The following is a 25,053-nucleotide window of genomic DNA, read 5'->3' as shown; positions in this document are numbered from 1 at the left end:
GAGCAGTTGTAGGCGCATCAGTCCGGAACCGCGCGACCGCCACGGTCGAAGGCTCGAATCCTGCCCAGGGCATGGATGTGTGCAAGGAGAAGTTCGTTTGTATTCTTGTGACGACGAATACGCTGAAGTCGTTTCTTCAATTTCCTGAGTGTGGCACAGTACACTTCAGAGTTGGTCTTTGCACCAATAAGGAGGACATCAAACAGAATAACTCCTTCAGAGTACCAGAAGGCCGTTGCCGTGACTTTCCCGCCTGGCTATGCGTGTGGCTATGCGTTCTTTCTTCAGAGGAGAGGTGGTGTGGCACAACTCCATGGATTGCCGTTTTCTTTCTGGTCGAAGTGATGAACCAATGTTTCATCGTCTGTGACGATATTCATCGTCTGTGACGATATTCGACAAAAAGTTGTCATGATCAGTCTCGTTGTTGTTGTTGTGGTCTTCAGTCCTGAGACTGGTTTGATGCAGCTCTCCATGCTACTCTATCCTGTGCAAGCTGCTTCATATCCCAGTACGTACTGCAGCCTACATCCTTCTGAATCTGCTTAGTGTATTCATCTCTTGGTCTCCCTCTACGATTTTTACCCTCCACGCTGCCCTCAAATATTAAATTGGTGATCCCTTGATGCCTGAGAACATGTCCTACCAACCGATACCTTCTTCTTGTCAAGTTGTGCCACAACTCCTCCCCAGTTCTATTCAATACCTCCTCATTAGTTATGTGATCTATCCATCTAATCTTCAGCATTCTTCTGTAGCACCACATTACGAAAGCTTCTACTCCCTTCCTGTCCAAACTACTTATCGTCCATGTTTCACTTCCATACATGGCTACATTCCATACAAATACTTTCAGAAACGACTTCCTAACACTTAAATCCATACTCGATGTTAACAAATTTCTCTTCTTCAGAAACGTTTTCCTTGCCATTGCCAGTCTACATTTTATATCCTCTCTACTTCGACCATCGCCAGTTATTTTTCTCCCCACATAGGAAAACTCCTTTACTACTTTAAGTGTCTCATTTCCTAATCTAATTCCCTTAGCATCACCCGATTTAATTCGACTACATTCCATTATCCTCGTTTTTCTTTTGTTGATGTTCATCTTGTACCCTCCTTTCAAGACACTGTCCATTCCGTTCAACTGTTCTTCCAAGTCCTTTGCTGTATCTGACAGAATTACAAAGACATTGGCGAAAGTTTTATTTCTTCTCCATGGATTTTAATATCTACTCCGAATTTTTCTTTTGTTTCCTTTACTGCTTGCTCAATATACAGATTGAATAACATCGGGGAGAGGCGACAACCCTGTCTCCCTCCCTTCCCAACCACTGCTTCCCTTTCGTGCTCCTCGAATCTTATAACTGCCATCTGGTTTCTGTACAAATTGTATATAGCCTTTCGCCCCCTGTATTTTACTCCTGCCACCTTCAGAATTTGAAAGAGAGTATTCCAGTCAACATTGTCAAAAGCTTTCTCTAAGTCTACAAATGCTATAAACGTAGGTTTGCATTTTCTTAATCTAGCTTCTAAGGTAAGTCGCAGGGTCAGTATTGCCTCAACGCAAGAAATTCCGCACAGATTGTCCTCCATTGATCTTTATGTTGTGTTAGGCTAGGGCCCAGCGGGCACACACCTTTGAGTTCCCCAATTGGTGGAAGAGAGTGTCGCCCATTGAGCAGCGACGTGTTTGGTTGTGATCCGTCGATCGCCTCTAATGAGTGTGTCCGCACGTTCCAGCACTGCAGGAGTCACAACTGTGTGCGACAGGCCGACACGCGGGAGACTGGAGAGTTTTCCGCGACAAAGTTGTAATGGTGACAGACTCCTCGCCCAACGACTCATCGTGCTTTTGTTTAATAGGCATTCTGCAAGTGCCTATGAATATTGACGATGCTCTGGTTTTCCACCAAAAGAAACTCAATGACAGCTCTCTGCTTGGAACGCACCTTCGTTACAGACGCCATTTTGAAGACTACGTACAGCGCCGCCATCTAAGGGAACTTCATTAAACTATAGGGGCCAAAGCGGGACTATTCCACTGTGCGTCACAACAAATTCCGCATTATTTGAAACGAAATTGGGCGAGAAATTGAAGTGATGTATTACTTATTGAACGACCCTCGTAAACATTATGGTTGATATAAGTGGCAACCCGAAGTCTAATACAATTTATGGTACGTAAAACATCCCGACACTCACAGAATCGTCCCCGGTTGAGCTACATCCTCCACATGTTGCGGATTAAATGCTTCATATGGCCCTGGTACACAAAACGCCTTTTATCATTTGAAAGGAGACAAAATTGCGCTTGTCGTTCCACACTGCACGTCCCAGAATAGATAACGTCCAGTTTCTGCATTTTCTGACAGTTTCAGAATTTGTGCCGGCCGTTGTGACGAGCGGTCCTAGGCGCTTCAGCCCGGAGCAGCGCTGCTGCTGCACTCGCAGGTTCGAATCCTCCCTCGGGCATGGATGTGTGTGATGTCCTTAGGTTAGTCAGGTTTAAGTAGTTCTATGTTCTAGGCGACTGATGACCTCAGAAGTTAAGTCGCATAGTGCTCAGGGCCATTTGAACCATTTTGAACGTTATGGTGTGTGTCTCCTCCCCTTTTTCTGGTCTGCGGCAAGAGCGATTGATGATAAGTCTCCGTCTGAGCCCGAATCTATATCATTTTACCTTCGCAGTCTTTAGTCTTTACACTTCATTTGCGTGGGAGGAAGTAATATATTGGTCGAGTCTTCTACGAATGTAAGCTCTCTGGATTTTAACAGTAAACTACACCATGATGCGCAGCACCTCTCTTGTAGCGTCTGTCACCGAAATTGGGTGAGCATTCGCGTGACGCTTTCGCGCTTTGCTAAAGAAACTGTAACGAAGCGCGCTACTTTTCTTTGGATCTCTATTGCCTGCACCATCATTATCTGGTATGGATCCCAGACGACAACCAGTCTAAAGTATTGATCGGACGAAGGTTTTGTAAGAGACCTCTTTCATGGGTGGACTACAGTTCCTGAGAATTCTTCCAATAAATCACAGTCTGGCATATGAATTACTTGCGATTAGTTTTACGGGGTGGTGCCATCTTAAAGCGCTCCACTCGCATACTCCCTGATATTTAATGCATCTGACTGCTTCCAGTGGTTTCGATCCTCTTCCTGCATTTCGCTGCACTTTTTTAGCTTTGAGACTTTTCTGTATACAAAAGCATCATTCACGAAAAGCCTCATGCAAACGTGCAAATCCTTACGTTAACTACTAGTATATATATATATATATATATATATATATATATATATATATATATATATATATCATAATTTAAAACACTGATTATGCCTTTCAGCGTTCAGTCTGGAGCATAGCCCCCTCATAAAATTCCTCCATGATCCCCTATTCAGTGCTAACACTGGTGCCTCTTCTGATGTTAAACCTATTACTTCTAAATCATTCTTAACCGAATCCAGGTACCTTCTCCTTGGTCTGCCCCGACTCCTCCTACCCTCTACTGCTGAATCCATGAGTCTCTTGGGTAACCTTGCTTCTCCCATGCGTGTAACATGACCCCACCATCTAAGCATGTTCATCCTGACTGCTACATCTATAGAGTTCATTCCCAGTGTTTCTTTGATTTCCTCATTGTGGACACCCTCCTGCCATTGTTCCCATCTACTAGTACCTGCAATCATCCTAGCTACTTTCATATCCTGATTTTCTGATCTGTTATTATATAGTCAATGACAGATCTGGTTCCCCTGCCTTCCCAAGTACACCAGTGAATGTTCTTATGTTCAAAAATGAGTTTGTGATTACTAAGCCCATATTGGCACAGAAATCCAAGAGTTGTTTCCCGTTCCTGTTGGCCTCCATATCCTCTCCATATTTACCCATAACCTTTTCATACCCTTCTGTTCGATTTCCAATCCTGGCATTAAAATCACCCATGAGCAGAACACCGTCCTTCTCCTTTACTCTAAAAACTATATCACTGAGTGCCTCATACAAACTATCCATCTTATCTTGATCTGTCCCTTCACAATGCGAATATACTGACACAAACCTAATTTTCTAGCTAGACACTGCCAAATCTATCCACATCAGTCGTTCGTTTACATACCTTACTGCAACTACGCTGGGTTCCATTTCTTTCCTGATGTAAAGCCCTGCACCCCATTGTGCTATTCCTGCTTTGACTCCTGACAGGTAGACCTTGTATTCTCTCACTTCCTCTTCTTTCTCACCCCTTACCCGAATGTCACTAACAGCTAAAACGTCCAGCCCCATCTTACTTGCAGCCTCTGCCAGCTCTACCTTCTTCCCAGAGTAGCCCCCATTGATATTAATAGCTCCCTATCTCATTACCATTTGTTTGCCAAGTCGTATCTTAGGAGTCCCTGTTTTGTCAGTTACAGGTGGGACTCCGTCACCTCCAAAGGTCCGTGGCATTTTGCTCTGATTGTTGCCAGCATCTTATTTAAAGCATTGGGGAAACAGGTTGCTAGCCTTACTTGCCCCTAGTCCCATTTAATTTTACCCCTAACGGTTGAGGGACTAACCGGTGGATTTGGTAGTCTTTGCCGTATGAGCACAAAGGTGACCACGACTCAGAATATGTCCGAGATGCCCAGCCTTATTCCAAAGTAACTGGTATCCCGACTGTCGAGGCCACTTACTTGGCCACTCATACGTTGCCCGTGGTTCATGAACTAGGACATGATTACAGGAACCCACACCATGAACCACACATTATATATATATATATATATATATATATATATATATATATATATATATATATATATATATATATCTTGAAATCTAACAGTCCTAGAACACACCGTTAGGGTGCAACCGAAATTTATGTCTGAAGATTTCTTCTCGTTGAGAATGACAGGCTGCTTTCTATTTGCTACGAACTCTTGTAATTCAGTCACACATCACATATGTTCCACACGCGTTTGTATTTTTCAAATAATTTATATTACATTCTTTTGGAGAAAGAAACCTTTACTTGATGAGGTACCCCAAAATATGACATCGAATGGCATTATGAAATGTAAGTCAGAAGTGTAGGCCAGCGTCTTACTTTTACATCACTCATATCTGTAACAGCTGAATCAAAGGTTTGGTTAAGTGTGTTAGCAGTTCTGTGATATGCTCTTTTTAACTAAATTAACTAGTTTCGGGAAGAAAATAAAAATAAAACGAAGTGCTTTGCATCCAAGCGGGCCCACAATCCCAAATAAGTAACAATTTGCAATGTCAAGAATTAATCACTGTGAATCTCTTCTATCTGTATATCGTTACATTTTAAGAAATAACCGTGTTGGGTGGAAACTTTTTATAGGTTCTAAACTGCACAAGGTAAGTTTCTTCATAATGTTTTAAATAACAGTGAAGAGGCTACAAACTTTTATTAAACTACGCGAAAACTTCACTAACATCTCTTTCTTAACCTAGCTTTGATTTTGTATTTATTGTGCCCAAATTAAAGCAGCTTTCGTTATTGTTGACAAATTATTAAGTCACAGATGAAGTTATAGATGTCATAAGATGGAACCTTGTGGGACAGCACACATTACTAGTTCCAGTTCGGCTGAATTTTTTCAAACTTTTATAACAGTGAAGTACTTTTCACTGAGCGAGGTGGCGCAGTGGTTAGCACACTGGAGTCGCATTCGGGAGGACGACGGTTCAATCCCGCGTCCAACCATCCTGATTTAGGTTTTCCGTGCTTTCCCTAAATCGGTTCAGGCAAATGCTGGGAGGGTTACTTTGAAAGGGCACGGCCGACTTCCTTCCCCATCCTTCCCTAATCCGATGAGACCGATGACCTCGCAGTTTGGTATCCTCCCCCCTCCCCCCCCCCCCAGGTCAACCAACCAACCAACTTAAAAATATCCCCAATCTAGCATTGATTTTCTATCTATTGTCATGTTTTAGCGTGTGCAAATATAAGAAACTTACCATCTGGTTAGGTTAGTGATGAAAAGTCATTAATTTACAGAAGAAGTTATTGAATCGTAAGGTGGAACCTTGCAGGACACCACAGATTAATAGTTCCAATTCGGCTGAGTTTTTCACACTTCAGTACTGGTGAAATGGCAAAAAAATATTTAAGTACTTGACAACTTCAGTAATATCTCTTTCTTATTTTGTCTTTGATTTTCTATTTATCGCCATGTTTTTTATCGTGTGGAAGAAAAAGTAACTTACCATCTGATTACGTCTCTGTTGAAAAGTCATTAGTTACAGATCAGCAGTTGACGGACAGTGCTAGCAGTCGTAGTCAAAACAGTGTTGTAAAGTTATGTTTGATTAATATTTATTGTGTTTGCATAATTATAATTGTTTTATATGTGATGTAATTAGCAGTGTGAGTGTTGTATGAGTGAAGAAGAACAGAAGTAAATGAAAATTGTTTTGTTTATTCACGAAGTACCATTTAAACTATACACGGAATTCACTATAATTAAATGTGCAGTCAGTTTATGGTACTAATAAATCGTGAGTAGAACACAAATTAATCGGTAATTTCGGAAGAAGTAATTTTATATTTGATATTTTTCTAAATTTATTTATTTAGCAATTGCCATAGAAAGAAATGTTTTACTATGATTGGTCATTGAAGTAAAGCGAGGGTTAGCGCGGGATAATACTGCAACCTGATTCGCTGTTTGTGTTATCAGCCAATCAGAAAAATGCAGGCTCGCGCCAATCTATGCTGGGAACAAAGCCTTTGGTGTGATCTAGAGAAGAGTCGGGGGGCTGAGTGTTCTAACTAGTAACATCTGATTGAAAGCAGCTCTGACGAAAGTACTGTAAAATCGCGGAAAAATGCGAATTACGAGTTCGCGAAGTAGTACAAAGCGTATTTAAGTGAACGGTATAGTGGAAGTCGTGTGGAATTTCGGACGGAATATCATAATTATTGATTTTGACTGTTAGTTAAAACAGCGTGGCGTGTTGTGCGTTCTAAGACTGGAACAGGTATTACGTGTAGAGCAGAGTGCACAACATTTGAGCGAGCATTTCATAACTAAACGATCCGGTGAACTCTATTAACTTTGGTGACGGGTGTAAATACCATAAACTGGCTACGTGTGTGATTGTGTTGTGCCTGGGGACTTTACATTGTGTAGACACCTAGTACGGACTTGGCAGTATTAACTGTGATCTTTGTCGTAAAAATACACCTGAAAATTTACATTGGCAAGTTAAAACTTTTATTTCAGTAGCTAGCCCCATCCCGTTTACCGGACAATTCTATGTATGTTGCGACCTGCAGTAGACAGTAGTCGTCTAGTATTTTCCACTAAAACTTTTAGCTAGACAAATGAACATTGGCAGGGCGGTAAAAAGTAACGTGCCGCGCCGCATCGTATTCTGTTGATACCCTTTATGTGGCTGGTGCGCTTTAGGAGTCTGCTGGTACTTCACGCACAGTAGCTTCTTCGCTGTGCATTTGTGACGTCATTGAGACTAGCTCGCCTGTCGATAGAACGAGCTCATGAGTTGCCATGGCAACGGATGCTTGCGGTTGTCGATAAAGCGGGGAGGCTGGGTTGCTATGGCAACGGTAGGAGGGGAACGTGGCGGCGGAGGTGGGGAGGGGGGTGGTGGGGAGCGGCAGCGAGTGTGACTGTGACGGATGTGGGGCGCCAGGAATATTGATGGCTGCGCGCAGCCTCATCTCGCAAACAAAAGGGCCATTCGGAGCCGTGCACTGTGCCAATAGACGGAGCCACCTGCACGCGCAGCTGACAATCTCTGTCCTGTTTATAGTCTGGCGCACGTCTACTCTGCAAATCAGAGAATGTTATAACTCAGATCTTATTCTATTCACGGATGATGATTGCAACTAATCAGCCGAGATGAAATAACTGCTACTTAAATACCAACATTTGATATCGATTAGCTTAAAAAGTGCTTAATTGTAAATTAAATCTTCGGGGGTAATGAGTCGCAACTAATTGTTGCGCGAAGATTATTGGCACACCTAAAAAAGAGCTCTTTGACTCATATTAAGAGAGTCACGTGTCCGAGAGGACATGTGCGTCCTTACAAGCATTCACATTAACCAGAATGAGATTTTCACTCTGCAGCGGAGTGTGCGCTGATATGAAACTTCCTGCCAGATTAAAACTGTGTGCCCGACCGAGACTCGAACTCGGGACCTTTGCCTTTCGCGGGCAAGTGCTCTACCAACTGAGCTACCGAAGCACGACTCACATCCGGTACTCACAGCTCTACTTCTGGCAGTACCTCGTCTCCTACCTTCCAAACTTAACAGAAGCTCTCCTGCGAACCTTGCAGAACTAGCACTTCTGAAAGAAAGGATATTGCGCAGACATGGCTTAGCCACAGCCTGGGGGATGTTTCCAGAATGAGATTTTCACTCTGCAGCGGAGTGTGCGCTGATATGAAACTTCCTGGCAGATTAAAACTGTGTGCCCGACCTAGACTCGAACTCGGGACCTTTGCCTTTCGCGGGCAAGTGCTCTACCAACTGAGCTACCGAAGCACGACTCACATCCGGTACTCACAGCTTTACTTCTACCAGTACCCGTCTCCTACCTTCCAAAATTTACAGAAGCTCTCCTGCGAACTAGCACTCCTGAAAGAAAGGATATTGCGGAGACATGGCTTAGCCACAGCCTGGGGGTTGTTTCCAGAATGAGATTTTCACTCTGCAGCGGAGTGTGAGCTGATATGAAACTTCCTGGCAGATTAAAACTGTGTGCCCGACCGAGACTCGAACTCGGGACCTTTGCCTTTCTCGGGCAAGTGCTCTACCAACTGAGCTACCGAAGCACGACTCACACCCGGTACTCACAGCTTAACTTCTGGCAGTACCTCGTCTCCTACCTTCCAAACTTTACAGAAGCTCTCCTGCGAACCTTGCAGAACTAGCACTTCCGAAAGAAAGGATATTGCGGAGACATGGCTTAGCCACAGCCTGGGGGATGTTTCCAGAATGAGATTTTCACTCTGCAGCGGAGTGTGCGCTGATATGAAACTTCCTGGCAGATTAAAACTGTGTGCCCGACCGAGACTCGAAATCGGGACCTTTGCCTTTCGCGGGCAAGTGCTCTACCAACTGAGCTACCGAAGCACGACTCACGTCCGGTACTCACAGCTTTACTTCTGCCAGTACCTCGTCTCCTACCTTCCAAACTTTACAGAAGCTCTCCTGCGAACCTAACAGAACTAGCACTTCTGAAAGAAAGGATATTGCGGAGACATGGCTTAGCCACAGCCGGGGGGATGTTTCGAGAATGAAATTTTCACTCTGCAGCGGAGTGTGCGCTGATATGAAACTTCCTGGCATATTAAAACTATGTGCCGGACCGAGAGTCAAACTCGGGACCTTTGCCTTTCGCGGGCAAGTGCTCTACCACTTGCCCGCGAAAGGCAAAGGTCCCGAGCTCGAGTCTCGGTCGGGCACACAGTTTTAATCTGCCAGGAAGTTTCATTCACATTAACCGTCGCTTCAACGACGATGAGACACATACGTTTTGTGAAACGTTAAATAAACAGTATGAGAATAATGAGATGTTTAGCACGAATATTCTCTTCAGAAACTGAAGTTCATCCGTCTGCGCAGTTCAGTCGTCAGCACACCCGGAACAAGTCATCAGAAAATCCTCGTCGGAACACAACTTCAAAATACGAAGAACTATATTGCAACAGTTAGCGATATCTGTTGTTTTGCATGTAACAGTAAGTTAATTACATGTTCTTGCTAAGATATAAGACGCGTCAGATGGTTTACAGAACTTTCGTATTTTCTTGGCTCATTACTTGTAAGAGTGGATTAAATTTACGTCTGTGCAATGCACAATCTATTTTTAAAACGCATCGGACGATACATTCTTCAACAAACCGCGAGAGGAACCATTTCCACACTTACTGAGGGTAGGATCAAACTTCCTGGGATGAATTCAGCAGGCAGTACCCCACAGCACTAGAGGTCGCCATGCAACACCGTTTTGATGATCAGTCTGTGGAACTTTGGACTAGGAGGCTGCCTGAGAACTCTCCTATAACTCGACTTTAACTGTGAGGTTGTGATGGTATTTCCATCCTAACTACGTCTCTACCAGCAGTCATCTGCGAATGAGATTCGAATGGCTTTGTGATAGTGCAAATCATGTCTTCAATTGTGCACGAAAAACAGTCGTAAACATATTTTGGATTTGTAGCTCGTTCGACTTTGCAGTATCTGGCTAGACTCATACAAGTTTCAGCATGCTTGTGCCGCAATCAAAGTTCTTTTTATTTCTACTTTTGTAAAACGTGTTATTGACTTTGGAGCACATTAGCGCATTTACAGACATCTGCTCAAGTGCTACGTTAATTATTGTTGGTGTTCCGTTTGTACGGACACAGCTGAACGTACTTTATATTTTAGAAAGTCAACGAAGTGTAAGAGGTTGCGGTAATATACTAAATCTCTTAGCGACAAACAATCATGAACAAATAGGGAGCGTTTTGATGGGCCCAAGAACTAGCGATATAAGGTCGCTGTAGCAGGACTGTATACTGCAAGATGCAAATCCACCAAAACCAAGCGCATAATATGTATATGACTAAACCGCTTTATGCCAAGAGACTGTCTCTGTTCCTTCCACACTAATTATTCAAATACTGACCAAATGTGACTTAAATTAAAAAGAAACAATGGAACGGCAAATGATAGTATCATAGAAATTACAATAATAAGACACGGAACAGATCACCGACGGCACACAAAACAGTTCAGAATACTGTTGCAGAAGCAACGCAGAAAGCATGCCGGATTTAAAATAACGAAATAAGTGCAAGGCGCAACGGTTTTCAGATGCTCGAAACTTAGTGTGCACTTCAATACCAGGTGCATTTAATAGTTTCACAACAACAAAATTCTGTTTCAAAATCTGGCAGAAAATCGAAGGGATTCTGGTCGTATGTAAATACGCCAGTGGCGGGACACAATAACTTTACTACGTCAGCGCTGCTGATGTGGAGGTACTAAATATGGTTTCTCAAAAGTCTTCACCAAAAATGATGCAGTGAACATTCCAGAATTAGAATCAAGAATAGCGACCAACACAAGTAATATGGAAGCAGCGAAGCAACTTAAGTCACTTAATAAAGGCAAGTTGTTCAGTTCAGGTAATATACCCTTTAGGTTCCTTTCACGGTAGGCTGACGAAATAACTCCATTTTCAGCAGTCACACACAAGTGCGCGCTAAACGAAAGATCTGTATGTAAGGACTAGAAAGTTGGTCACATCAATATTCAAGAAAAGTAACAGAAGTAGCCCACTGATCGTAGACTCATATCAGTGATACCAATTAGTAGTAGGATTTTGGGGCATAAACTGTGTTCCATCATCGTGAAATACCTCGAGGAGAATTATCTATTCACACATAACCAGCACGGATTCAGAAAATATTCTTATGAAATGCAGTTGGTTCTTTATTCACAGAAAATAATGAGTACCATCGACAAGGGATTTCAAGTTGGGCCCACATTTTAGAAAGCATTTGCCACAGTTCGTCGAAAGTGGCTTCCAGTCAGATTACATGCCTACGGGATATTGCCTCATTTGTGTGAATGGAATCATGAGTTCGTAGTAATTGAGGGGAAGTAATCAAGTGAACCGGAGGTAAAATCAGTTGTTACCCAGGAAAGTATTATAGAGCTTCTACTGTTCTTAATCTACACAAACGATTGAGGAAACAATCTGAGTAGTCCTTTTAGATTGTTTGCACATGTTGCCGTCGCTCACCAGTAATGTTAGCAGAAGATCAAAACGAACTGCTGAATGTTTTTACATCTCTATGGTGCGAAAAGTGGTGACTGATCCTGAACAATTAAAGGTGTGAGGTCCTCTAGATCAGTACTAAAAAAAATACATTTAACTTAGTCTACAATATAATTCACATGACTAAAGGTTGTATATTCAGCTGAATACCAAGGAATTACGATCACAAACAAGTTAAATCGAAACCAATTTTGTGGAGAAAGTGGACCAAAGACTGCATTTTATCGGCACAACACTATGAAAGTGCAACAAATCTACTAAAGAGAGCACTTGCACTACGCTTGTCCATTCTCTTCTGGAATACAGTTACGTGGAAGGGGCCATACCAGATGTGATTGTCGGAGAACGAAGAAAATCTCCAGAGCAGGGCAGCTTCTTTTGTATTTTCACGAAACAGGGGAGAGAATGTCATGGATATGATAAGCGAGCTGGTGTGGTAATCATTAAAACAGAGGCGTTTTCAGTTGCTACGAGATCATTTAGAGTGGCTGGTTGCTGTTGCCTTCTCTGTATTGGTCATATTTAACGAAATTTTTAACTCAAACTTTTCCTTCGAAGGCCGAAAAATTTTAATGATTTCCACCTACATAAGGAGAAATGACCATTGGAATAAAATAATACCGAGCGAGTTGCGCGGTAATTAGCACTATAGACTCACAATCGGGAAGACGACGGTTCAAACCCGCGTCCTGCCACCCTGAATTGGAGGAGGAGGAAATGAGTGTTCAATGTCCAATCGGCTGTGCCCTTGCAACCATCCTGATCCGACTGCAGACTCCTAACTAAGGTACGAGCATATGGGATCGGTTCCCAAGTATGTGAGTGGCTCGAAGACTACTTAAGTAATAGAACCCAGTACGTTGTCCTCGATGGTGAGTGTTCATCGGAGGTGAGGGTATCACCTGGAGTGCCCCAGGGAAGTATGGTAGGTCCGCTGTTGTTTTCTATGTACATAAATGATATTTTGGATAGGGTGGATAGCAATGCGTGGCTGTTTGCTGATGATGCTGTGGTGTACGGGAAGGTGGCGTCGTTGAGTGACTGTAGGAGGATACGAGATGACTTGGACAGCATTTGTGATTGGTGTAAAGAATGGCAGCTAACTCTAAATGTAGATAAATGTAAATTAATGCAGATGAATAGGAAAAAGAATCCTGTAATGTTTGGATACTCCATTAATAGTGTAGCGCTTGACACAGTCACGTCGATTAAATATTTGGGCGTAACATTGCAGAGCGATATGAAGTGGGACAAGCATATAATGGCAGTTTTGGGGAAGGCAGATAGTCGTCTTCGGTTACTTGGTAGAAATTTGGGAAGATGTGGTTCATCTGTAAAGGAGACCGCTTATAAAACACTAATACGACCTATTCTTGAGTACTGCTCGAGCGATTGGGATCCCTATCAGGTCGGATTGAGGGAGGACATAGAAGCCATTCAGAGGCGGGGTTCTAGATTTGTTACTGGTAGGTTTGATCATCACGCGAGTGTTGCGGAAATGCTTCAGGAACTCGGGTGGGAGTGTCTAGAGGAAAGAAGGCGTTCTTTTCGTGAATCGTTTCTGAGGTAATTTAGAGAACCAGCATTTGAGGCTTAGTGCAGTACAATTTTACTGCCGCCAACTTACATTTCGCGGAAAGACCACAAAGATAAGATAAGAGAGATTAGGGCTCGAACAGTGGTATATAGGCAGTCGTTTTTCCCTCTTTCTGTTTGGGAGTGGAACAGGGAGAGAAGATGGTAGTTGTGGTACGAGGTACCCTCCGCCACGCACCGTATGATGGATTGCGGAGTATGTATGTAGATGTAGATGTAGGTTTTCCGTGATTTCTCTAAATCGCTTCAGGAAAATGCCGGTATTGTTCCTTTGAAAGGGCACGGCCGACTTCCTCCCCCATCCCTCCCTAATCCGATGGGACGGATGACCTTGCTGTTTGGTCCCCTCCCTCAAATTAACCAACCAACCAACCAACCAATAAAATAACGTAATCAGACGTCGCCTGGAGAAATTTGTGTGTTCATCTTTCTCCAGTGCTGTTCGAGATTAAAACGGTACAGAAATAGCATGTAAATGATGCTAAGAACCTTGTGCCAAGCAATTGAGTGTGAACTGCAGAGTATTCGCCAGTCAGCGCGCGCATGTGATAATCTGCAACATGCTAAAGACAATATCCTCAATGACCAACTCCTACTAAGAAATAGAATTTTTTTTGAAGGTTTCGCGCCTTTACTTTGTCCGTCATACTTGTAAATATGATGATCTGGCTATTATCACACGCGCGCGCTGACTGGCGAGCGCGATTTCTCAAGCTGTTCATCTTCTTTCTTTTTATCCTCATTCTCCTTTTACGATGAAGGTGATTTTAGCCCCTTGAACACCTCACGATTTATCCCTATATCTTTATTACCACGACGTCTTTATATTACCACTCCTCAGACCCCCCCCCCCCTCCCCAGCCTAACTACTGGCATTAGGTATAGTTTATAGTTTTTAGAGTTCCTCCTGTTGTCATAGGTAGCTTAATATATAAGTTTCTTTACTAGCATAAGCAACCGTGTGCGGTTATTTTGAGGTTTTATCTCCTATTTAGCTCGTCTCTTGTTCTATCTATTTCATTTTTTATATACGTTGATCCACTATTGGGCTTTTTAGCCCCGACCCATGTATAAACTTTCTCGTATTAGTATGCACATGCGCACTCAAGTAGCTTCCCTTGTCTTGCGCATGTGCATAGGTAGCGGGTGAGGCTTGTAAGTGAGCGACCGTTAGTAGCAGCAGTTTAAGGCGGGTCATGGCCCGTCCAACATAGGTCGGTGCGAGGTGAAGCGTACACCATTAAGTTAAGTAGTGGTTTTGACTTTGTACATATGTACTGTTTTTTTCTTTTTCGTTTATAAATATATAGCTATGGTGTTCTTTTAATTATTGACAAAGGTCTTCTTACGCACTTGAATGTTTTATTGTTGTTCTGAAGAAGGTGTAGTTATCTTCTCCGAAACCTGGGTCTACACTTAACACTAGGTGCTTTTTTCGCAATTGAAGCGGGTTTTTAGTCTTTTAATATATTAATCAACGATTGCTGACGTGCTGCGATGTTGAAGGTTCTTAAATTCGTATAGATGTAGACGTAGAGTCGGATTGCAGGGAAACATTTCATAATTAGTTGGGTAAAACTATTGTAATTTTTTTGTGTTGTCTTCATAATAAAATTAATTACAACGTAATGCATCTACAAAATGTACCATTTTTGCTCCATTTACACAACCTGATAAAAAAAAATTGGATCACCTGGAAGGGGAGAGGAATACAAAATGAAATTTCACAGGTTAAGAGTGTATGTGATGTTCAGTGATATCAGAAAAAGCCAAATTTACAATGAAATCGGCAGTACGAGCTTATTTATTAGCATGATGCTGAATTACCTTTGGTGCGGATGTACCCACCGGTACGACGTTGTATCAACCTTGGCCTGGGTGCACGCACTGATTGTGAAGGGAGTCATAGAGCCAATGTATCCGGTAAGCTTTGCCTACAGTGGTTGTAAGTGGTCCTCGATTTCCTGGATATTACCATCGAGACTGGTTTCACTCGTGTTCTATAGGGGACAGATCTAAAGATCTTGCTAACCAGGGTGGTACCTCAACATCACGAGACAGTTTTAGAGACACGTGCTGTGCGTGGAAGAGCTCTGTCGTATTGGGAAATGGCACCACAACACTGTGGCGTGAGAGGCAACACATGAGGACCCAGGGTGTCCCTGACGTACAGTTGTGCTGTCACTGTTCCACAGACACTATAATCCATGACCTGAAACACCCGATGGGTCCCCACACCATGACGCCAGCAATACCACTGCTATGTTCCTAAAATATAGGAGGAATGGGACGTCTCTCAAAGTCGCCACTATACTCGACGATCATTGCCATCCGCTGTTGCGCACTATGCAACGCCTTTCATCAGCAGTCCGTGCTTCCTACGAGGGTTCCCCGCAAAGGAAGGCACCGCATTTTTTTTCTCAACCAAAAACAATACTACGTTGCGAAACGTTCCGTATGAATTATTGGAAGTCTCCTGAGTGAGAGCGCCTAGTTTCCGTCGCTTCTGACAAATCGCATAGCTGCAGGACAGTTCCAAAATGGTGTCTATAGGTAAGGTACGTTACAAGCAACGTGACGCCATTGAATTTCTCACTGCGGAGAATGAAACTGTGACGAACATTCACAAGTCTATGGGGCATCTGCTGTCGACAGAAGCACAGTTAGTCGCTCGGCATGGAGGGTGGGGTCAGCAGAAGGCGGACCTCCACGATTTGCAGCAGTCATCCACAGCTGACACACCTGACATCTGACCAAGCCCCTCGGACTTCCACTTGTTTGGGCCATTAAAGGACGGCATTCGTGGAAGATATTTTGACGACGATGAGGAGGTGATTCACATAGCGAAGCACTGGCTCCGCTATCAGAACAAGTGTAACACCGGAAATGCGTAACCTCCTATTTCCATCTATTTTTTTCCTAATTTTGTTACCTGAAGATATGACATTTCTGTGTCTTTATATATTGTAATTGTTTTAATATATATATATATATATATATATATATATGCATTTTGCATTTATGTCGATGTATAATTGGTTAGTTTTGTAAATACTATTTGTATTTTTCGCTCGGTCTTGCCTAGGGAAAACTAAGCTATCGAACGATTACATCGATAGGTCATGTGGAGAACCAAAGTGTTTAGGATCTTTGGTAGTGTTAACTCTGGCGTGTGGAGCGCGGGCAGAGCCGAGAGTCTGGCTGGAGTAGGGCGGTGGAGCAGGTGTGTTGGGTCATTTCCCGCGAGTTGCAGCGCTTTCAGGGTTTGGCAGCATGTAATTGCGCTCGACTTGCTGTGATAGTTTCTGACACGGTGTTGCAGACGGGAAACATTAGATGGCACACAGCAAGAGCCCATTTCGCCTGGTGACAGTGTCGAGAAGAAGGAGCGCCAACATCCAGCTTCTGCAACAGCTATGGCCGACAATGAGTGATTGTCGCGACCTCCTCGGTCGACGACTTCAAACCTTCAATCAACCGACAAGGAAGACTGAAAGCATGTAAAGTTTTAGAACTGTATGGCAGACCTCAGATTTCAAACTATTCTATTCGCATCACTAAAATACAGCAACTTAGCAAGAACCTTTGTTGCTCATTGTCCCAATTGAATTACCAAGCATGGTCTCTTCCTTTTCCGAAATGAACTCGAGTGTCGTTGAAATCCAAACGCCAGCATTAAAGTAATATCATTCGATTTCACTGCTTTGATTTCAAAGTTCAGTTAAGGTATTCATAGCTGCCTACAATATTTAGATTACACAAGCACAAATTAAGAGTGCGAGTTTTGTTACCATATTTTAGCTTACCTGTGACTGCAGCTCAGCTTGGTACATACTAAATTTTACTATTGTTAATTGTTCAGAATCATTCAATTCAAGTTCAGAGTTAAATATATTTCTAAATTGCGTAGATTCAAGTATCTTTTGAAATGATTGTTGTGGTAGCCCAAAACTAAACTTATTTTATTTAACTTCATAGTGCTTCAGAAACAAAGTTCACTATTAATTTCAGTCACTAAATTAACTTTCAATTTTCCGGTTTAATAATTCTTTTGCTAAATTAAGTCAGAGTGTAGCGAAATTTATTACTTCTGATAAACATTCAGTTTTCACACAACACGTGTCAACCTTCAGTTGCCACGCTTTTAGGGCTAATTATATGTGCAATAACCTTTCTTTTTCAGTTATGATAGTAGTTGTCCATAGGACTGGCGACCGTAATTTTCCCCAAATCTCAAATATCTAATTAACGCCAGTTAATTGTTAACGTAACGACCGCACATTTGCTTTCTTTATTAACTTTACCCCTTTTCAAAATTAATTTCCTCCAGTTTCATTTACATTTTTCTTTAATTTAGGTGTAACCCTTTCCTCCCTCTTTACTGTCAGATTAACTTCGGTGACGATTGCTTTTCCCAAATTTCCATTAGGTACACGCGGTTTAATTTTTACTGTCATTAAGGTCGATAAGTGAGGGGGAGGGTACACAAGAATTGGTACCAACAGGGTTTACACCGCCCTTGTTTCGCGCTGCAGGAAGGCCATACAACGGGATGGAGATGAAGTGGAAAAATATGGTGTGAAGATAATACACCATTCCCACGTTTGTGTAATTCTCCTTATCTTCAATAAAGAATTGTTGAAGAAAAAAAATGCGGTGCATTACTTTCTGGCCAACCCTCATAGTTACACCACTACTTCAGTCGCAGCAGTCTGCATTGTGGTGTTACAGTAATCTGGGATGGTAATTCCCTACTCTAGCTGTTGCTAGTCTCTGACCAATAGCGCGGGATATAACACAGTGTTCGAGGAAGATCATTACCATACCTTTTCCCGGACGGCAGAAGTGCTTGCTGCTCAATAGTGTGATCCTCCATTCCCAGACAATCGCTCTTCGACCCACTGCACTGGCAATTCAGCCGGAAAGCTACAATGAGGCAGATGAGACTGTCCTGCTCGAGACGCTGTATACCTGTGTCCTTCACAGTGCATCTTGTGGACGCTGTGCACGTCCCTGATGCATCCTACCAGGCCTGGTAACAACACTACACATGTATAACACTAATACACGCTGGTGGCCGTTCTACCTGTCACAGGCAACTGCAACCCTATAATAATTACACACCCGACGATGGTGTGTACGTACTTACACTAACATCTTCTGGGTGCTTCAATTTTTTGTTTTTGTTTGGCCGTATATGTTAACTCATATGCCATTCAGTTATACAAGGAACAGAAACAGACCCAAAAACGAATTCGTAGGATTCCATTTCTACTTTTCTTCATACTTGCTAAAATTATCACTTCTTGGACAGATCACATAGTTTACCAACTGGTGACACTGTCACTTAATTCTTGTAATATCTGGAGAGTAAATGAATGAACGTTTTTCATACTTAAGGAAATCTCCTGAAAGCAAAGTTGCGAAGTGCTAAATAAACTGTTTGTGCTTGTGTCTGATACTATTTCAAATGGCTCTGAGCACTATGGGACTTAACATCTATGGTCATCAGTCCCCTAGAATTTAGAACTACTTAAACCTAACTAACCGAAGGACAGCACACAACACCCAGTCATCACGAGGCAGAGAAAATCCCTGACCCCGCCGTGAATCGAACCCGGGAACCCGGGCGTGGGAAGCGAGAACGCTACCAGACGACCACGAGCTGGGGACCTGATACTACTATTACATGCGAAATTTTCTCAGTTATTTTGAAAAAAATGTGTTAGTAATGAAATTAACTGATAATATCTATCTTTCCCATGATGTATAACAGTATCGTAATTTAACATCTCTGGGAATGACTTATTAAGGTGTAACAACTCTTCAGTATGTCGTTCAGTATTGCATCAAGTCCATGGGAGCTTTAAGTTTCAAAAACTCTTGTAATTAGATTAAGTGCAGTGAAAGATTTTTAAGCTACTTCTGTTAGGTTAAGGTATTTTAGAACTAACACATTTTGACCATGTGCCCTTGCCTCTTTAGCTGAATTATTTGATCCTGCTTTTGTGCACTATCCAGAAACTGATTATTAAAACTGATTCCATTGAGTAAGTTATCAGCCACTGTATGATCATTTACATTAACTTTGAAGCTATCTTGTACACTGGCTGATTGAACTGTCTCTCCTTTCATAATAATCCACATAGTTACATTTTTTTAAAAATTTCCCGTTGACCAACTAGTATCATGCAACAACTTCAATTCCTCTTCTTTCTCCGTTGTTGTTTCCTGTTCTTATAATACTTCCTCATTTTCACCCCATGTTGTCTTTTCGTTTCCTCTGTCTGTATTGTTCCCGATTTCTTAATCCTTCTGTTTTGAAAGCCTTCTAAATTTAGTGTTTTATTCTTACAAAGGTTTCCACTATTATTATTATTATTTATTATTATAATATTGTTCTGGCATTTAATCTCATTCGCTCTCTTGCTTCTTAACTAGGTCGGATTACAATCACTTGCAACTGATCGAACCGATATTGTGACACATTACGCATTCTGGAGACGGCAGTATGGAGATCTTATGCAGGTGGGCTGCCAAACCGTCACATCCAGTAATCAAGTGGACTATGGCTGCTGCTTCTTCTCTTGGTCCATCAGGCATAATGAGTCGTCAACGTGATTTTAACAGATCTTTTCCTTGCATGAAATTTTATTAGATCCTTTTAATTCTTCTCGAATTACGATGTTATCAGTGCAAAATATATGTTAGTTTTTACAATCTGTTTAATGTTTGTGCCCTCTTTGCCAAGAAAATCTGCTTTTCATGACCATCTAAGCCACAGTGAGATGTGACGCACTGAATTACAGTTGTCATGTTCTTCTGTTGTTGTGATTTATTTCTTGTTCTTTAAATGAATTATTTTTGGATCTTACCTTCAATAGCACTATTAGTATTATTTGTTCTGATCAAGATGTTGGTGTTTTTGTACATTGTAATTGTTGTTGTTGTCTTCAGTCCTGAGACTGGTTTGATGCAGCTCTCGATGCTACTCTATCCTGTGCCAGCTTCTTCGTCTCCCAGTACTTACGGCAACCTACATCCTTCTGAATCTGCTTAGTGTATTCATCTCTTGGTCTCCCTCTACGATTTTTACCCTCCACGCTGCCCTCCAATGATAAATTTGTGATCCCTTGATGCCTCAGAACATGTCCTACCAACCGGTCCCTTCTTTTTGTCAAGTTGTGCCACAAACTACTTTTCGCCCCAATTCTATCCAATACCTCCTCATTAGTTACTTGATCTGCCCATCCAATCTTCAGCATTCTTCTGTAGCACCTCATTTCGAAAGCTTCTATTCTCTTCTTCTCCAAACTATTTATCGTCCATGTTTCACTTCCATACATTCTACACTCAATAAAATACTTTTTGAAACGATTTTCTGACACTTAAATGTATACTGGATGTTAACAAATTTCACTTCTTCAGAAACGCTTTCCTTTACTACTTTAAGTGTCTCATTTCACAATCTAATTCACTCAGCATCACCTGAGTTAAGTTGACTACATTCCATTATCCTTGTTTTGCTTTTGTTGATGTTAATCTTACACTCCTGGAAATGGAAAAAAGAACACATTGACACCGGTGTGTCAGACCCACCATACTTGCTCCGGACACGGCGAGAGGGCTGTACAAGCAATGATCACACGCACGGCACAGCGGACACACCAGGAACCGCGGTGTTGGCCGTCGAATGGCGCTAGCTGCACAGCATTTGTGCACCGCCGCCGTCAGTGTCAGGCAGTTTGCCGTGGCATACGGAGCTCCATCGCAGTCTTTAACACTGGTAGCATGCCGCGACAGCGTGGACGTGAACCGTATGTGCAGTTGACGGACTTTGAGCGAGGGCGTATAGTGGGCATGCGGGAGGCCGGGTGGACGTACCGCCGAATTGCTCAACACGTGGGGCGTGAGGTCTCCACAGTACATCGATGTTGTCGCCAGTGGTCGGCGGAAGGTGCACGTGCCCGTCGACCTGGGACCGGACCGCAGCGACGCACGGATGCACGCCAAGACCATAGGATCCTACGCAGTGCCGTAGGGGACCGCACCGCCACTTCCGAACAAATTAGGGACACTGTTGCTCCTGGGGTATCGGCGAGGACCATTCGCAACCGTCTCCATGAAGCTGGGATACGGTCCCGCACACTGTTAGGCCGTCTTCCGCTCACGCCCCAACATCGTGCAGCCCGCCTCCAGTGGTGTCGCGACAGGCGTGAATGGAGGGACGAATGGAGACGTGTCGTCTTCAGCGATGAGAGTCGCTTCTGCCTTGGTGCCAATGATGGTCGTATGCGTGTTTGGCGCCGTGCAGGTGAGCGCCACAATCAGGACTGCATACGACCGAGGCACACAGGGCCAACAGCCGGCATCATGATGTGGGGAGCGATCTCCTACACTGGCCGTACACCTCTGGTGATCGTCGAGGGGACACTGAATAGTGCACGGTACATCCAAAACTTCATCGAACCCATCGTTCTACCATTCCTAGACCAGCAAGGGAACTTGCTGTTCCAACAGAACAATGCACGTCCGCATGTATCCCGTGCCACCCAACGTGCTCTAGAAGGTGTAAGTCAACTCCCCTGGCCAGCAAGATCTCCGGATCTGTCCCCCATTGAGCATGTTTGGGACTGGATGAAGCGTCGTCTCACGCGGTCTGCACGTCCAGCACGAACGCTGGTCCAACTGAGGCGCCAGGTGGAAATGGCATGGCAAGCCGTTCCACAGGCCTACATCCAGCATCTCTACGATCGTCTCCATGGGAGAATAGCAGCCTGCATTGCTGCGAAAGGTGGATATATACTGTACTAGTGCCGACATTGTGCATGCTCTGTTGCCTGTATCTATGTGCCTGTTTTTCTGTCAGTGTGATCATGTGATGTATCTGACCCCAGGAATGTGTCAATAAAGTTTCCCCTTCCTGGGACAATGAATTCACGGTGTTCTTATTTCAATTTCCAGGAGTGTAGAATGAAACAAAAAAAAAATATCATAACTTTTCGTGTGTTGATAATCCAACATTTTATACATTACTGGAAATAGTTCTCTCCAGACATTGTCCCCCGGATAAATTACTGCGGACACTTATAGTCGCATCATCAAAAAACAAAATAATATAAGAGAGACGAATTCCCACCCAGTCAGCGCTTATGTATTACGCTACGGTATCTTAGTGTTGGCAATGCTTTCGAAGGCGTGAAATTTACATGTGGAATTACACCTTACATTATCTGATGTACAGTTATGGAAACGTATTATACAGTAACACGTGCACCAAAGGAGTGTATTCGGATAAGTAATGTATTAGATAGAGATAATTATCTGCATACTTTTATTCATAACTTTGCGTTAATTCACTTTTTTGAAAACATCTCCCTACGTCGCTATTCCCTATATTTTCAGAGCAACAAATCATACAACTCATCATTTTTAACACTTTTGTTTCTGTTCTCATTTGCCGTGACACTCCACAATGCCGACAATGATTAACACATTTCAATGTACTCTAACAATAATGTTCTTTCGTCTTGTTTTAAACTCATTTTCCACACAACAACATCAAACCCAACATTACCTAATTTCCTTGGTCTGTGTAGCACGCGGGAGACTGAAGGATGTTTTCAATACTGCCCACAGACTGTACACTATTTCCAGGCAGTGAAATATATTTCCAAAGTTTTCGTCATTATCAGTATTATTGCGCAACCTCTCAATGTCACTCCTAGGCGGTCAATATTACTGCGTATCCGGGAAATACCGCCGTCTTAGGGACTGGTTTAGAATCTATCGCTAGAACTAATCAGCCTTAGTCTTGTGGTCCAATACTTCACTTGCCCTGTATGTTGTATAGATACAGCGCAGAACTGGCCTCTCAAAATGGTGGTTAATGTCAGCTGCGCCAGTTCTTCACAGTCTTTTTTCAGGATTATCTTCTACTCGTCGCAACTCACGCTGCTTTATATAGGGCATGCTGATGGACGCCATCTTTGTTACGAATGATTCAATGTCTGCAAGTCAATGAAATAACCTGCGAATATTTTACGGAGGGAATTCTGCGTTGAGGACATATTTCGGAATACATAACACGTGCATGCCCATTTAACTCATAACGCTATAACAAAATAAAATGCCAGATATTTCCCGCGTGGAATAAGAGGTCACAGTCCAATGTTTACGTTCAACGCACTCTATGGAATCACTAACCTTGTTTTGATATCAGCACAATATCAAAATGATGTATAATGAATAGCTGATGAAAGAAGCAGTTGTAAATGCCAAGCACCACAGTCAGAGGCCAAAGTACAAAGACAAACACAACTTATAACAAATTAGTAACAAATGTAAACTTCAAAGCAACCTACACCAATGAGTATTTATTGTTCTAGAAGCATCTAACATCGCTCATTAAAAATGTATCAGGGTAACTAAAGTGATTAAAAGTTCTCGTAATTGGAAAAGGGACACTTGTTTAATTATCGTAAAAATATTATAGTAATTTTTTGGAATGCAATTACTGTAAGTACTACTTGCTTTCTACAAAAATTACTACAATATTTTATGAAGAATAATTAAAAAGTCCTACCCCGATGAACCATGGACCTTGCCGTTGGTTGGGAGGCTTGCGTGCCTCAACGATACAGATAGCTGTACCGTAGCTGCAACCACAACGGAGGGGTATCTGTTGAGAGGTCAGACAAGCGTGTGGTTCCTGAAGAGGGGCAGCAGCCTTTTCAGTAGTTGCAGGGGCAACAGTCTGGATGATTGACTGATCTGGCCTTGCAACACCAACCAAAACGGACTTGCAGTGCTGGTACTGGGAACGGCTGAAAGCAAGGGGAAACTACAGCCGTAATTATTTCCGAGGGCATGCAGCTTTACTGTATGTTTAAATGATGATGGCGTCCTCTTGGGTAAAATATTCCAGAGGTAAAATAGTCCCCCATTCGGATCTCCGGGAGGGGACTACTCAAGAGGTCGTCGTTATCAAGAGAAATAAAACTGGCATTATACGGATCGGAGCGTGGAATGTCAGATCCCTTAATCGGGCAGGTAGGTTAGAAAATTTAAAAAGGGAAATGGATAGGTTAAAGTTAGATATAGTGGGAATTAGCGAAGTTCGGTGGCAGGAGGAGCAAGACTTCTGGTCAGGTGAATAAGGGGTTATAGATACAAAATCAAATAGTTGTAATGCAGGAGTAGGTTTAATAATGAATAAAAAAATAGGAATGCGGGTATGCTACTACCAACAGCATAGTGAACGAATTATTGTGGCCAAGATAGACACGAAGCCTATGCCTACTACAGTAGTACAAGTTTATATGCCAACTATCTCTGCAAATGACGAAGAAATTGAAGAAATGTATGATGAGATAAAAGAAATTATTCAGGTAGTGAAGGGAGACGAAAATTTAATAGTCATGGGTGACTGGAATTCGTCAGTAGGACAAGGGAGAGAAGGAAACATAGTAGGTGATTATGGATTGGGGCTAAGAAATGAAAGAGGAAGCTGTCTGGTAGAATATTGCACAGAGCATAACTTAATCATAGCTAACACTTGGTTCAAGAATCATAAAAGAAGGTTGTATACATGAAAGAATCCTGGAGATACTAAAAGGTATCAGATAGATTATATAATGG

General features: G+C 42.6%; 1 protein-coding gene and 1 non-coding gene across 4 annotated transcripts in view; both read right to left on the bottom strand.

The window, feature by feature from the left end:
- Window positions 1–25,053, bottom strand: part of LOC126278505 (inactive dipeptidyl peptidase 10-like) — a 517,605-nt gene that overhangs the window by 187,757 nt on the left and 304,795 nt on the right. The window lies entirely within an intron of this gene.
- Window positions 8,745–8,819, bottom strand: Trnas-aga (transfer RNA serine (anticodon AGA)). The gene has a single exon. It is a non-coding gene; the product is annotated as a tRNA-Ser (tRNA).

The sequence above is a fragment of the Schistocerca gregaria genome, chromosome 6 (genome assembly GCF_023897955.1).
Source record: "Schistocerca gregaria isolate iqSchGreg1 chromosome 6, iqSchGreg1.2, whole genome shotgun sequence".
Lineage (NCBI taxonomy): Eukaryota > Metazoa > Arthropoda > Insecta > Orthoptera > Acrididae > Schistocerca > Schistocerca gregaria.
The sequence above is the reverse complement of the archived record's forward strand: the minus strand, read 5'-3'. Positions and strand labels throughout refer to the sequence as shown.